The following is a 16,456-nucleotide window of genomic DNA, read 5'->3' on the forward strand; positions in this document are numbered from 1 at the left end:
GATGTAATTAATACCTCTTATTAGATACAGAAAGCAGCTCTCTAAACCAGTGCTGTCTGATTGAAATTTAAAATGAGTTACATATGTAATTTAGAAATGTTCAGTTACTGTATTAATATAAATAAAGAGGGAACAGATGAAATTAATTTTATAAAAATATTTTATTTAACTAATATAGCCAAAATATAATCACTTCAATACAAAAATGTTGACATATTTTATATTCTTTTGGGGGGAGATAGGAAGAAATGAAATCTTCAGAATCAGGTGCACATTTTACATTTATAGCACAACTCAGTTCAGACTAGTCACATAGCCACATATGGCATATAGCTAGTGACTATTACATTGGAAAGCACAGCTCTAATTAATCTATATTTAAGAGATTAAATCATGGATAGATTAATAAATTTGCCTGAAGTCCCAGGATGAGAACTTTACAATGAGACTCATATACTTCACTCTTATAATGTTGGGCTTATGAGTAATACCTGTTGAGTCCTTCTCGACATTTATCATGTGCCAAGCACAGTTCCAAACCCTTTACATTTATTAGCTCATTTAATTGTCATGAGAATGAGGAAGGTGCTATTTTTTCTCTTATACTGATGAGGGGCACAAAACATGAAAACTTTAAGTTTTGACCAAAGTCATCAGCTTCTAAATTGTATAAAAGGATTTGAATCCAAAGAATTGGACTCCAGTTTATATTCTAGATCGTGACAGTTTTCTGGCAGAGGTAAACAGATGGCTTTCTATTTTATAGTTGAAAGCAAAGTACAGAACAATACCGTCAGTCAAAGGAAGTATTTGCCTAATGTTTTCATCAATAATAATGTTTGTTGTACTCAACTTAACTCTTGAAATAATGTTGTTCTAGGGAGCTGAAAACATTCTTTTTGCAGATCCACTGCATATCGAGCAAAATATGTTGTTATGGGCTGAGTGTCTGGCACCCCTTCCAGAGAAGCTGTAGGATATTTCACTTTCTCTTTCTGATTTTTCAAATTTGGTGGGTTTCTTTTAACCTATTGCTTTTGGTTTTTGTTTGTTTGTTTTGTTTCATTTTGATTTGTTTTTGTTTATTTGCTTGCTTTGATATTGTAGGAGAACAGTGGATTTGTGTTTCTCAGTAGTTCAGGATATTTATTAAGCATCATAGTAACAAAATTTTTCTATATGTTTACCTGTATTGCCTTGTCCCTGTTACTGGGTGTTTTTGTTATACAAAAAATAACCAATTGATTAATGTATAACAAAATTAGCTTTGTCAAACCATTTGCATGCATTAAAAATATTTGATATCTTAGACATAACCTTAATAATTTATAAACACCTAATCAATTTCTGTGTAAAAATACTGATCTGACTTATTAACAAAATTAAAGTTGATATGTTGTGAGTCAACTATCCATGTTGGAAACTTCCAAGATCAAAGTATTGGTGACAAAGATCAGGTGTGTTTGCTTATGTATTTCATTCACTTAAATCAGTTAGGAATTAATGTTGATTCTTTCTACTCTTCTCTCCATGAGAAAAGGCAAGATACATCCGTGTTTGAAAGCCACATCCTTACAAAGTTCATTACGCTTAGCCTGCCAATTTTCCCTTTCTAATTTAGATGAAAGGCTACACAGATTGAACAGTCATGATTATCTAGGTTTTGCTAGTCTTTTGGAGCTTCAGAAGTTGGAACAGATCCCTGACCTGCTCACTGCTGACCACTAGACAAGACACTTCCCCTACCTTTGGAATAATGATTCTAAGGACATTCTGCTCTTCATCGTACAACTTACCAACCCTAAGACATCTGATCTGAGGGAACTGAAGACATTTGCTGAAGGGACAACAGCTGTTGTAGACATGTTCACTGTTACTAAGTGACACTACCTGATTATATTAAATCATGGCACTTTTAATATAATTCTTTTATTTTAGGAGACTCTAGAACTGTCTTAACCACATTGTTTCAAATATGGTTCAAGTGACCACAATTAACTAAAGGCATTTTTCCCTCCAATTTTAATTTGAAAATAAAATGAAAGGGGCACCTGGGTGGCTCAGTTGGTTAAGTGTCCCACTGCAGCTCAAGTCATGATCTCACAGTTTGCGAGTTTGAGCCGTGCATCAGGCTATGGGCTGTCAGCTCACATCCAGCTTCAGATCCTCTGTCCCCCTGTCTGTACTTCCCCCACTCATGCTCTCTCTCTCTCTCTCTCAAAAACAAATTAACATTTAAAAAATGATAATAATTTTTTGCTTCAAATTTCCCACTCAAGTTTTCCCGTTAAAAGTCAGGCAAGTATTGATTTTTTATAAAGTGGTCTTGCAGATGGAAGTTATTTCCCTGATTATTTCAGAGCATATCAGCTTTGGATGCACAAACACAACCCTAGAGTCAGCAACTCATAATATGCATTCTGGGGATGTTCTTCTGTAGGGAACATCATGACTGCACTACCATGTGTGAATTTCATCTCCCTGTTATAGCTTCAGCAATTTTTGTTCCTTTAAGGATATATTTTATAGGAACAAAGATGGCCTATATTTGGTTAAGAAGAATAAAATCGCTGTGTGCTCATTACAAATGCTGAATGATGGATCAAATGATCATTAACCAAAAATATTACTGTTACTTTCAGCCTCAACGCATTTTATATTTAACCCCTTCTTTTCCTATCAGTGTAGGGCTCCTATTCTTTGCATGAATAACTTGAATCCTCCTAAAAGGAAAAATAAATTCAAATAAAACTGTATTGAAATGTCAATTTACATAGAAAAACAGTATAAAATAGGCTCTAGGGTAGTTTTGCTTATCTTAGAAGTATATTTTCTAATAGGTCTCTACTGGCTTAGATGTTAGAGATCTTATTTGACAACTTCAAATCTTCAGTACTGCCAGGAAGACTATATTTGAAAGATGACTGAAATTCTTAAGTATTTAATTGTGGCAGTTTTTTTAATGTTACTGTAATAGTTGGTTAGATAAAATACAGAAGATTTTTATTGTTATTATTGCCTTAATAAAATAAGACAACTAAAGCCCAGCTTCAATCATATCATTTCCCAGCTTGAAAACAATCACTCCCCATTTACCTACAGAATAAAATGTGAATCCTCTCAGCTGTATGTAAGGTCCCCAAGATGTGACCTGACCTGTGCCACCTATCTTATCTCTCTGTTACATTCCATACACCCTAGTTGATCTTATTCTTAAAAATATTCAAGAATAAGATTAAAGAGTCTCCCTTTGATAACCTATGTCCATGTTAAGTATTCTTATCTTACTCTCATTTCTTTCTGCTATATAACCAGATAGCTAAAATGTTCTAAGTAAATATTCTGCTTTCTTTCAAGACAAGGTAATCTGTCTTGCAGAGAATGGACTGCATCAATATAATTAAGATGCTCAACTTCCAAATAAAGAAATGTATTATTACTACTCCATGGAGAAACCCCACACACATAGACAACACCGATGCCCTCATAATGGGCTTTATTTTGAAAATATTTTTATTTTTTTTTTATTTTTTTTTTATTTTATTTTATTTATATTTATTTATATTTTATTTTATTTTATTTTATTTTTATTTATTTATTTTATTTTATTTTATTTTATTTTTTTTTATTTTTTTATTTTTATTTTATTTTTATTTACGCTCTTTCCCTCTTCACCCCAGCCCCCAACGGCCTTACACTTGTCAAGATACACTTACATCCTTTCTTGTGTCATATGAAGCCCACCCTGCAGGAGATGTTAGGCTGATTCAGAAGTTTTAGTTTTTGAATTTTTAGAATGATAGGTTAAGCACTTTAAAAGGAATATTCTTAAAGTGTATGCCATAAGAACAACTAAAAACAGCAAGACCAATTCTTTCCTGTATAGAAAGAAATGCCTTCCCCTAACCTCTTAAGGCTTATTTAGTTATATTGTATCAATCTTGTTTTGGAATACATGTTCTCACCTCATAATTATTGATTGCCACATAATTCACTGACCAGAATAATATGTGCCCTTTCTCTATTAGCAAGAAGTTATGTTAACATGCAACCTTGGGGCGCCTGGGTGGCTCAGTCAGTTGAGCGGCCGACTTCGGCCCAGGTCGTGATCTCACGTCCGTGAGTTTGAGCCCTGCGTTGGGCTCTGTGCTGACAGCTCAGAGCCTGGAGCCTGTTTCGGATTCTGTGTCTCCCTCTCTCTGACCCTCCCCCGTTCATGCTTTGTCTCTCTCTGTCTCAAAAATAAATAAACGTTAAAAAAAAAAATAAAAAAAAATGCAACCTTACGGTTAGCATCATAAACTCCTTTCAAACCGGAATGATCTTGTTTACTGTTGATTTGAAACTGTATTTCAAATGGTCTTTAAGATGGTGCAATAACCTATTTTTGTATAAGGTTTGGAATGTCAAGCCCCTACACCTGACATTTTTAAATCTATAAAGATAGCAATGGTGTTCAAGTGACCTTCTAACTCCTTTTGGGATCCCTCAACTTCATAGTAGGAGAAGCTTGTTTGGATGCAAAGTTACCTGGTAGATAAAAGCAAAACTGAAGCACAAGTGACCTTGTGTCTCTAAAAATAACATGATTTATCTCCAGCACAGCCTTTCCTATTAAGCACTCCTGAACACCACCACCACCACAGGCACAAATAATCTTTCTCATCTCTCAGTTCCCATAGAATCTTATTGATGTCATAGTATTATTGATTACTATAAATATTTATCTTATACTAGCCCGAATTTCTGGAGGTCAAAGACTGTCTTACTCATTTCTGATTCCCCGGAACTAGCTTCATAAATAGTAGATGCTCACTAATGATATATGCTAATGAATGACTATAACTTTTCTAACCTCTCTGATTTTCTTTTGCTTTGAACAAATGTGGCACTTTCGCTCAGTATTTTGATGATTAATCAAGTGTTGCCTTTAGTTGTTTGTTTTTGCATCCCACTTAATTTTTCAGTCACTGGAAAAACAGCAGATACAAAATTGCTGATTTCTTATTAATTAATTTATCAGTTCAGATGGTTATTGAACAACCACTATGCGAAGACAGTTTTGGTCCTCAGGTCAGGATTATTTCTTTAAAAGATCAATTCAAGCCTCACTCCAAATGCACTGAATCAGAAGTTCCAGAGAAAGAGCTGAGAAATCCATGTTTTGAAGTCTTATAAGGTGATCCTGATGATCAGCTAAGTTTGAAGACTCTTGAACTGGAGTTTACCAACAACAACAACAGCAAAAAAGCATGAGCCTGAAGATAAATAAGACACAGTGTGTCGCTTCAGTCTCCTGCCATTCTTCACTGCATGACTAGTGAGTAAATCTGGATGCACAAAGAACCCACCACCAAAACTCAAAAACAGAACAATTACAAAAAATCAGAACCATCTTAATTATATCTTATAACATAAGATCAACTACTTATGACAATACCTGGAATATGCACACGTATGAAGGTTTTAGCCTATGGGGTGATTCTCTGAGACTGAGATATTGGGATCAAGGAACTCTTACGACAGAAGTACGACTTCTGGTACTTCAGAACAGTGGAGCAGCAGGTCGGAGTATACATACGTGGCCTAACATTTCATAGGGTCATAGAAAAATCAAATACATTTTTAGACTCCCATTCTTGGACTGACAGAAAATGTGCCTTTTGAAATACTAGGAAGTGTGTTTGGCTGATCGCACAAGGTAACCCCGTAAGCCCAGTGAACGACTAAAAGTGTAAGCTAGGAGAAACCTGCTCTAACCAGGCAAAACAGTTTAGTTGGACATCATCAATCTTTTATCAGTTGTAATATATGATTTCACATCCATGCAGGCAAGTTGGGACAGAAAAAAAAATCCTAGAGAAAATCAAACCAGTGTAAAATTATGCACACAGAACTGATGAAAGCCTACAGTGAAATATAAGCAATTCTTAAAGAGTAAAAGAAAGATGGGAATTTTTTTAAATGGTTACATCCTCTCATCTTCAAATGAAAACATGCATTATCTATGGGGTTGTTTCCTGATATTTTTTAGCTGAAGACAAAGCCCTTTAATATCATAGTAATTATTAATGGGTTATTTTCTGAAAATAGTGTTTTTATGGAATATTTATCTTCAGGTATTCATTAAAGTGCTGCTGAGTGTATAAGAGTATTCTAAGCAGATAATTTAATTGATTTGCAAATGGATGGTGTGAAGAAAGTCTGGTCAGAGGCCTAAGTGGATAGTTTGATAAGACTTTAACGTGCCTGTTCAGGTTGCCAAAGATATAATTATAGTGTTGACATTCTAAACTCAGTAATATGTTTTTACCTTCAATGGACGAAAGGAAAATTTGAAATCAGTGACTCTTCATTTCACTGCTCTTCACCCTAAAGATTAGAGCACTTCAAAACCAATAGTTATGCTACATAAGTAAAACCATGGGAGACATTTCACAACACAAGAGACTCCAGGCTCTGATTGACTTCCCACCATCATGCATTTTTTTTTCCTTTCTACTCTTGTGCTGTTTTGATGATCAAGAGCCTGAAAAGAAGCCTGCTGCATTCTGTTTTCCTCTGATTGTGCACTGTGGCTTTCTGCTATAAGCTTCTTAATGCATAAAGGCCAGCCTGAGATAGAAAAATAGGAAACATATCTTTTACTCTGCCCAGTCCAGTGGATTTTTGATATTGTTACATTAACCAATCAAACATATAAATGTTAATTATTTATACCATGTCAGTACTATGGACTGACATGGTCAACCTCCTCTTGATAAACTGTAATTTAATCGTAGTAATGATGCATTTAACCACGAATTGAGTAGGTGGCTACACAAGACAGTACAGTTTTAGGTGATGAGCTATATTTTACTAACTCTTAATTTACATCAGGATTTAAGGTAAGTAGAAAAGAAAAAAGTGACTTTGGCTGTTGGTAAAAGATAAGAACTTGCAGAAACAGATAATAGAATATGCCTCAAGTTTATTGCATTTTCTTCATTTTATTCTTAACTTACCCACAGTGAAGGCTTTCAGATAAGCTCCAGTTCCAGGAGCTTTCACAGTGTGGGGAGAGCACGTGAGAAATTGGAAGAAGCATGTGAGGATTAACACGGCCACTTTGTTCATCTGTTCTCCTTTTTCCTGCTATCATCTCAGCATCTGAGTTCTTTAAGAGATACAACTGGACTCAGACATCAGGAGTTCCTGGGAGAATTCCAGGAGAATGGTTGCCTCATCTGCACTCTTCCATTCTGAAGAGAACAGACCCAATTCCTGCAATAACGTCTTGGCACATAAACAGGTGGGGAATATATTGAGGAAGACTAAGAAAAAGCAAAGGTCTAAGGTTGCTTATTTATTTCCAGTAATGATTGTGTCATAGGTGTCCAAGCAGGTTTACATGATTTGCTTATGTATTTCCCATACATTTACATGCCATTTTCAGAAATGCTCACTCTAACTGTATCAAATCAGATCAAATAAGGTTCAACAATGTACAACTACTGTCTAATTTACTGCTTGTAAAAAATGAAGCTTATATTCACAGCTACTAATGTAGAGAAGTAGACAAAGTAGCTTCAAGCTGTCAGTGGATAATTCAAAAGAGTGTATTTCTGTTACCAAATTCTTGATGGTTTCTAGGACAAGCACTTTTTGCAAAACTCTATGCAATTAATCTTGTAAACTTCCCAATTAGTCAGACTTATTTTGGGAGAAAGTAGTAGCTGTTATTCTCATTAGTGTGTCCAACTGTAAGACAGAAAGGATTTGAGAATAACCAGGAAGCCAGGTAAATTAAGGTCAATGTTTGAAACTTTTATTTAATGTTATATCTTTTCCTGAGAAGTTCTTAAAGGAGCATTTGTTAATTTAATCAAAAGTTGCAAGCATAAATGCTATCCTGAGCTGGGGCGGGGTGGGGGTGGGGGGGTCTGTTGGAATGAGGTGGATGAGAAAAGGGAGAATCAAGCCTGTGACAGGATTTCTAAACTTGGCTCAACATTCATTATCTCAAAGGTGACTGTGTCATAATGACAGATCACAAAGGGGGAGTACAAATGATGAGCTGGGAGGGGGATTTAAATATGGGCAGAGAATGCTCATTAGTTACATTAATCTTGACCTAATGGAAGTCTTGGCTTAGGAAGGTGGCACTTACATGAATGAAACTCATGTTCTAAATGCAGGATGTTGGCAGAGTAGAAACAAGTTACCAGAAGGTCGAGGGTCATAATCTCAATGTTTAGTTTTATGGGTTCTGAGAAATGAGTGATGAAAAGTAACCATTGCCTAAATAATATTTGGTAATGGAAATTGATTTCAAATGCCATCACGCACACACACACATACACACACACACGCACACACACACGTGAACAGATTCACTATAACTCTATCATAAAAGTAAATAAAAGTAACTCTATGATAAAAGTAAGTTTAATTTGGGTTGACTGCTAAACTCATCTGCTTGATCCCTTTGGAGATGTTGTTAGGTTTAGTCAAATACACTCTCTTTGTTACCTATGCATAATAGTTTTAAAATATGAAAACTCTGGAAAGAAGCCCAAATTGCAGAATTAAAAGTGCATGTGCTGACAATCTCCTATCAGTTAACTATATTTGGAGCCCAAAGCATTTTAAAATGACTAATGGTTGAACTGCAAGAATGTCTAAGTTTACCATCTCCTTCACTTATAAAGTAAATTAGAGCTGTTGTAGAATTTCTTTCTTTCTTTCTTTCTTTCTTTCTTTCTTTCTTTCTTTCTTTTCTTCTTCCTTTCCTTTCTTTTCTTTCTTTTTTTTCTTTTTCTTTCTTCGTTTTCCTTTTTTTTTTTCAATTCGGGAGGATCTGTGATAGTTTCTTGCCTTTGTATCTTGCAGCAAGGAATAAGTAGCTCGCTGTTATGAGTTATAAGATATTGCTTGAATGAATTTTGATAGTTCAAATTACACTGAAACTGACTTATATACCAGACTTCAGTGTCTGATTCTGGGAAATCTAGGCATAAACTATATTACTCTTCAGAGTATTTATTTAACTCCTGCAAGGTTTATTCCAAATAACAGTAATGTATTTATCCATAGGCTGAAGGTAGGTAGGAGATAGACAGAGAAAGGATAAGATAAAGGAACATTAATCTTTTGAAATTAACAGGATCTCTGGTCTTTTGGGTTGTTCACATGATACAATAAGGGTTATCCAGCTTATATTAGGAAGAACTAGGGACTAAACAAAAGACTTCTTGCTAAAGACATATGCTCTTATTTTAATCTGTGTATCTAAAGACACTGAAAGTTAAATACAGGGTCACCTGCGTGGCTCCATCCATTAATCATTGGACTCTTGATTTTGGCTCAGGTCTTGATCTCAGTTTGTGAGATGGAATCCCATGATGGGCTCCATGCTGTTAGCATAGAGCCTACTTGGGATTCTCTCTCTCTCTCTCTCTGCCCCTCCCCTGCATAATCTCTCAAAGTAAATAAACTCAAAATAACTTCAACAAAGGCAATCCAATATAAAATTGGATATTATATATATCTATATATATTTATAATATATACATATTATACATATACATACATATATATGAATGGTAATAGATCATGTCCAAGTGAGGTTAATCCCAAGAATGTAAGGTTGCCCCCCCACATACACACTCTCTCCCTCTCCAACTTCAGTGTTATTTGATGATTGCCTCTTATTCTACAAATATTGCCTTGTGTGGGAGGCACCCCTTCCACATTCTTTTCCAGCTTCCTACACTTCTCTACTCATTACAGCAATTATTATGTTCTTTTAGAGTTACTTTGGCCGTTAGATTATTAGTTGTTGGAAGCTGGGGCTATGTATTACATATCTCTGAATTCTTAAAATCTGTCATACTTCTGTTATTTAAAACATATCTGTTGGATTGAACAGCACTAGAGGGGCACTCATACAAGCCCTAACTCCAAAATTGCCCCTACTTTCCTATTGTTAAAATTCCTCATTAAAGCTTCTGTCTTTGGGGGAAATAGTCTGTCCTTTATTAATATGCAAATATTTCTAACTACTTAACACATTTCAGGCTTTTGTCAACTATTTACACCTTAGTGTTAATTGGTTTATCCCAGTCTTTCTGCTGTTGTAGTTTGCTGCCAGCAGGATTTAATAAGGGAAATATGCATATGGAGCAGAAGCGTGTGTGTGTGTGTGTGTGTGTGTGTGTGTGTGTGAGTTTGAAAAGAAAGAAGAGATGGAGGGTGGAGGGGAAAGAAAAGAGAAAGGAGAAAGAGTCTAAATTTATTAAGTGCCTGAAGGGAAGATCATTGATGAAATTTAGCGCTGCAGAGGTTTGCCCAGAACCAGAGGGGATAGTGAAATTCCGGGAAGAATCATGATTGTGCACCTGGGGCAACAAATAATTGGGAGTCCTTGGACAATATCCTTTAAATATTTGTTCAACTCTATTAAGATGGAATAATAATACAAGGGAATATTATGCAGGCTTGAAAAAGGAGATCCTGCCATTTGAGACAACATGGATGAACCTGGAGGACATTATACCAAGTGAAATAAGCCAGACACAGAAAAAAAACACTAAATGATCTCATTTATATGCAGAATCTAAAAAAGTCAAGCACATAGAAAAGAGTAAAGTGGTGATGACCGGGGGCTGGGAGGTGGGAGAAAAAGGGAGATGTTGGCCAAAGAGTACCAAGTTGCAGTTGTGTAGGATAAAAAAAACCTAGAGATCTCATATATAGTAGAATGACTATAGTCAATAATATTGTATGGAATATTGGAAATTTGCTAGGAGGCTCTCACCACACACACACACACACACACACACACACACACAGGTAATTATGTGAGGAGATGGATATATTTATTAGCTTGACTATAGTAATCACTTCACTAGGTATATGTGTATCAAATCATCGTGTGGTGTAGCTTAAATACGTGTAATTTTTACTAAAAAAAATTAAAGATGTGCAAGATTACCTGTTAATTAAAATTGAAAACAAAGATATATTTGCCTCTTACCTACTTCCACTAGTAAAAATAGAATTAACGTACTGTCAAAAAATCTGCAAGACATTTCTCACTTTGCTATTCACTTTTTGATGTTTTTGCTAGTTGGTCCCTGTATGTGAGGGTGTCTGTGTATGTAACTTTCTTAATCAAACTTCTTTTAAGACATATTGAAAGGTATATACTGTGGATGGTAAATCCCTCTTTTCTGGTAAGTAGATTTATACCATGCAGTACATTTTGTTTTAGAATTCTGTTGGTTATAATTCTACATAAGAGTCACATAATGACACAGTTGCATTAAATCCATTCTATAGAATCCTGGTTTGATTACAGGGCTTTGGTTCTAGAGTCTTGCATTCAAATTCCACCTCCATTTTTTTCCTCTCTGTGTGTCACTGAATAATTTACATAACCTTTAAACCTCAGTTCTATTTCTATTTTTAAAGTAAACTTTCAACTTTAGAACAGTTTTAGATTTACAGAATTATTGTGAAGATAATATAGAGACTTCTCATATACCCCATACCCTCTTTTCTCAATTATTAAAATTACATTAGTATTGTACAATTGCCATAGTGAACAATGAACTGATGCATTGTTATTAACCAAACTCCATACTTCACTTGAATTTCCTTAGTTTTTAGGTAATGCCATTTTTCTGTTTCAGAATCCCATCCAGGATACCACATCGTATTGAATACTCCTGTTTCCTAGGCTCCTGTACACTGTGCCAGTTTGACAGATTTCCTTGTTTTTGATGACCTTGACAGTTTGTTTTTTGTTTTGGGGGGGTGGGGAGAGTGCAAGTGGAGGAGATGGGCAGAGGGAGAGAGAATCTTAAGCAGTTTCCCTGCTTAGCAGGGAGCCCAACATGGGGCTCAATCCCAGGACTATGAGATTATGACCTGAGCCAAAATCAAGAGTTGAACACTCAACTGACTGACCCATCCAGGTGCCCCTGACCTTACTAGTTTTGAGGCAAACATGTTTGGTATTTTGTAGACTGTTCCTTAATTTGAATTTTTCTGAATTTTTTTTCATGGCCAGAATAGGATAATGTGTTTTTGAGAGGAAGACCACAAAATTAAAGTGCCATTCTCATCATATTATCCTATCAAGGGTACATACTCTCAATATGATGATCAGTTAAATTTCATCAAAATTTTAAAAAATGGTGAAAAAGTCTTTTAAGAGGAAAAAATATAAACTACAGACTTGGAGAAAATGTTTATAAAGGACTGATATCAAGAATACATAGAGAACTCTCAATGCTCAACAGCAAACAAATAAAAAAAAAATCCAATTTGAAAATGGGATAAAGGCAAAAAGACACTTCTCACCAAAAAAGAAAAGACAAATGAGTACATAAAAAGATGTTCAACAAAATGCAAATTGAGACCATAATGAATGATCACTACATAACTGTAATAATGAGAGCAACAACAACAAATAGTGACAATACTAAATACTTGTGAGGATGCAGAAAAATTACACTCCTTATATGTTGCTAAAGGGTATGCGCAATGATCCAGCCACTCTGGAAATTAGTGTGGCAGTTTATTACAATAATAAACATACATTTACCGTAAAACTCAGCAGTCACACTCTTGGGCATTTAGCTAATAGAAATTAAAACTTTCATCATCAGAATAACCTGTGCATGATTCTTCATAGTAGCTTATTTGTCAAAGCCAAACTAGGAAACAACCAAAATGTACTACAAAAGGTGACTGATTAAACAAACCATAAGCCATCAACACCATGGAATAGTACTCAGCAACAAAAAAGGAACACATTATTCATACATGCCCTGAACTCTAACTCATATCTTGAAAAGTCTAAATTAAAAAATGAGCTTACTGAAATCTCTGAATGAAGACAAATACTTGTACTGGAGAAACTCTAGATTCAATATTTTCTCAGTACTGAGGATGCATTACTATTTCCCAAAGACCAAAGATGACTCTCACAGAAGAATATGCAGGCACTTTAAACCTTGACCAATAGTAGTGAAAGTGGGACATAACACCAGTATATAGGTTGAAGTACTGAATTCCTAGGTACTAAAGAAAAAATATAATTAATCAGCTAGATGAAAATTGTTGGGCCACATCTTGGGAAGCACAGTCAAGTGGTCCTGGAGGAAGGTTTCTAGTGAGGCAATAAAAACATGTGTTCTCTCCCAAACCCATCAAGTCCAGAAAACACCAATGCAAATTACCTTGGTATCAATTAAGAAAGACATTATTTGTCCCTTACACCTTTCCTTCTTCTGCTTCATTCCTGGAAGAACCAGAGACAGTTTCTTAAGTGGAGAATAATATAACTAGAAAAAATAAAGAAACTGATTATATCCCATTTCCTAAACCTAAGGCAGATATTTTAATTCCTAAATACTTTATTGTGTATTTCCTAAAAACAAGAACATTCTTTTGCATGAAAGTACAATAATCAAAATCAGGAAATCACATTGATACAATATTATCTAATTTACAGACTTTTTAAAAAATTTCACCAATTATCTCATTAATGTCTTTTATAGAAAAATAATATATATCATACATAAAATATATCTTATCATTTATATAATAAATTATTAATAAAGTAGATAATAAAGTATATAATTATAATATAATAAATTCTAGAAAATGTGTACTATTTATATATACTTGTTATATAATAAATAATAATTTATATAATAAAGTTATTTATATAATTTATATATAATTATATATAATGTGTGTGTGTGTGTGTGTATATATATATATATATATATATATATATATATATATATATATATATATATATATTACTGGTCCAGTATTCAATCTAGAATCACAAATAACATTTATATGTCATGTATTTTTAGATGTCTTTAATCTGGAAAACTTTGGCAAATCTTTCATGAGCCTACATGGCCTTAAAATATGTGGTGAGTTCAGGGAAGTCTGCATGTAGAATATTTCTTAATTATGATGGAGTATTTGTGTTGAAGTTTCCATATGAATAGATTCAGGGTCTGTATTTTTTGCAGGACTATTGCAAAAGTGATGTTATGTCTTTCTTGTTGCATGATATCTGCAGGCACATGATATTAAGTTGGTTCATTACTGGTTAAGTTTGATCATTTTAGATTATGTCTACCAGATTTGTTCACTATAAGGTTCTCATAACTCTTTGTAATTGATACATATTTTGTGGAATCTTTGTGACTTGGTAAATATCTTCTTTCTCATCATAAGTTCATCCACTATAGTTCACCTACATAATTGCTACCTAAACAAATTTATTCTGCTAATATCTGTGAAATGGTGATTTTGTAATTCTATCATTTCTTCTATGTTCATTGAAATTCTACTATAAGAGATTTTTCTTTCTTCCCATTTATTCCTTTTATTCATTTATATTGGCATGAACCCTTGATCTAAATTTGTTTTATGGGCTATAATATGCTAATACTATTATTTTTTTGATGCCTAAATTCTCCCAGATTTGGTCAGTGGCAGCCATTTCAAGGTAGCCCTAATGTTTTTTCCCCACCATTCCTAGAGCCCTTCTTTTTCTTCCTGGTTCTAAGCTGATCTTTGTATGTTCTTTGCACTAGTTCACAAATCAGCCATTTATATGAGACCTTAGGTTGCTTTTATCAGAGAATGGTATTTAGAAACCAAGATCTGGGTAACAGGTGTGATCACTGCAACTGCAGTGTCTTGCTTCTAAATCCAGTCACAGACGATTCTATGAAATACACACACACACACACACACACACACACACACACACACACACACACACCCTTATATCTACTTTTGTATCCACCTATTTATCTTTAATTAATTAATTAATTAAAGTTAGTTAGTTAGTTAGTTTTATTGTATTTAATTTAAAACATGAGTTCAATTCCAATCCAACTGTAGGGATAATTCCAGCCTTTTTCTTTTCTATATTTTTAATCTCTAACAGTAATAAGTCTGACCCTCATAAAGAATACATTTATATATTTGTTTATCTCAGAATAAATATAAAATAATTTAGAATTTCCAATATATATCACCACAGAAAAGAAACTTACTAAATAGAATCCAGTATTTGTTTACAATATCTTTTAGCCTTAGGGTATATAGTCAACATACTATTTTTGAAGTTACTTGGATTAACACCCCCTCCTTTGTGGTCTTGTTATTTATTTTAAGTACAGGTTAGTTTATTCATTATAGCTTTTCATTTTGATATGTTTCCTAACCTGGCTAATTGCATTTTTTTTATTGTTTTTTTGTTTTGAGTATGTGAAAAATAGAACATGATTTTAAAAACTGAAGCTGTATAAAAAAGAATACACAGAGAAGTATCCCTTCCCCCTTCCTTTGTATCCTGTTCCCATCCTTCATTGTTTCCACCTCTTTCCTACCCACTCTGATGCACAACATATCATTCATTTCTTTTCTTTTTTTTTTTTTTTAATTTTTTTTTCAACGTTTATTTATTTTTGGGACAGAGAGAGACAAAGCATGAACAGGGGAGGGGAAGAGAGAGAGGGAGACACAGAATTGGAAACAGGCTCCAGGCTCTGAGCCATCAGCCCAGAGCCTGACGCGGGGCTCGAACTCACGGACAGCGAGATCGTGACCTGGCTGAAGTCGGACGCTTAACCGACTGCGCCACCCAGGCGCCCCATATCATTCATTTCTGATTTATCTTTCCTGTGTTTTTGCACAATGATCAGAGATATTTATATATTTGTTATAATCCTATTTTTCTGACACAAAACAGTTCATTATAGATACTTTTTGCCTTTTTCTAAATTTTTGCTTAAAAATATATTCTGGAAGCTATTTCCTACTCATTTATAGAAATATAACATTTTTTTAAACAGCTGCACAGTATTTTCTTGTGTGGATGAAGTTACTAAACCATACTCTTATAGACAGAAGTTTGCATTGTTCTTAATATTTTCCAGAAGATTTAATTTTAATAAAGTTGAGAATTCTGCTTACTATACTAAAATGGGCAAAATAATTATTGAAATAAATAAAATTATCCTTATGACTAAGAGTGACTTGAAAATTTCTTTTGGTATATAAAAGTGAATACACAAGAAATGGATCTTATTCAAGAGTTCATCTAGGAGCTGGGGAAAGTAGGAAACAGTGGGTTTGGATGATTGTAGGAGGAAAGTAAAATGTAGTTTTGATCATTGTGCAATATGTTTATTACACACAATTCTTCATTTCATCAATATCGTAAGTAATTCCAAATAAAACATCTGAATATTTTAGCTCTATACTCTGTTTATATGTGTATTCTTAATTAAGTGTTAAGTATCTATAAGAACTAAAAGAAGATAAGGCATACACCTGGATAATAGGAAGAATAGAAATTATTGTTGTTTGAGGAAAAAAGTAAAACAGTCTATTTCCAAGTAAAATTACATGTGTATATATAGCACAC

General features: G+C 34.1%; 1 long non-coding RNA gene across 1 annotated transcript in view; it reads right to left on the reverse strand.

Moving 5' to 3' along the window:
- LOC123605531 overlaps positions 1-16,456 on the reverse strand; it is a 53,028-nt gene that overhangs the window by 30,818 nt on the left and 5,754 nt on the right. The window contains exon 2 of the long non-coding RNA XR_006715804.1: positions 13,230-13,291. This is a non-coding gene — a long non-coding RNA (uncharacterized LOC123605531). The remainder of the gene's footprint in view (positions 1-13,229; positions 13,292-16,456) is intronic.

Source organism: Leopardus geoffroyi, chromosome A1 (genome assembly GCF_018350155.1).
Source record: "Leopardus geoffroyi isolate Oge1 chromosome A1, O.geoffroyi_Oge1_pat1.0, whole genome shotgun sequence".
Classification (NCBI taxonomy): domain Eukaryota; kingdom Metazoa; phylum Chordata; class Mammalia; order Carnivora; family Felidae; genus Leopardus; species Leopardus geoffroyi.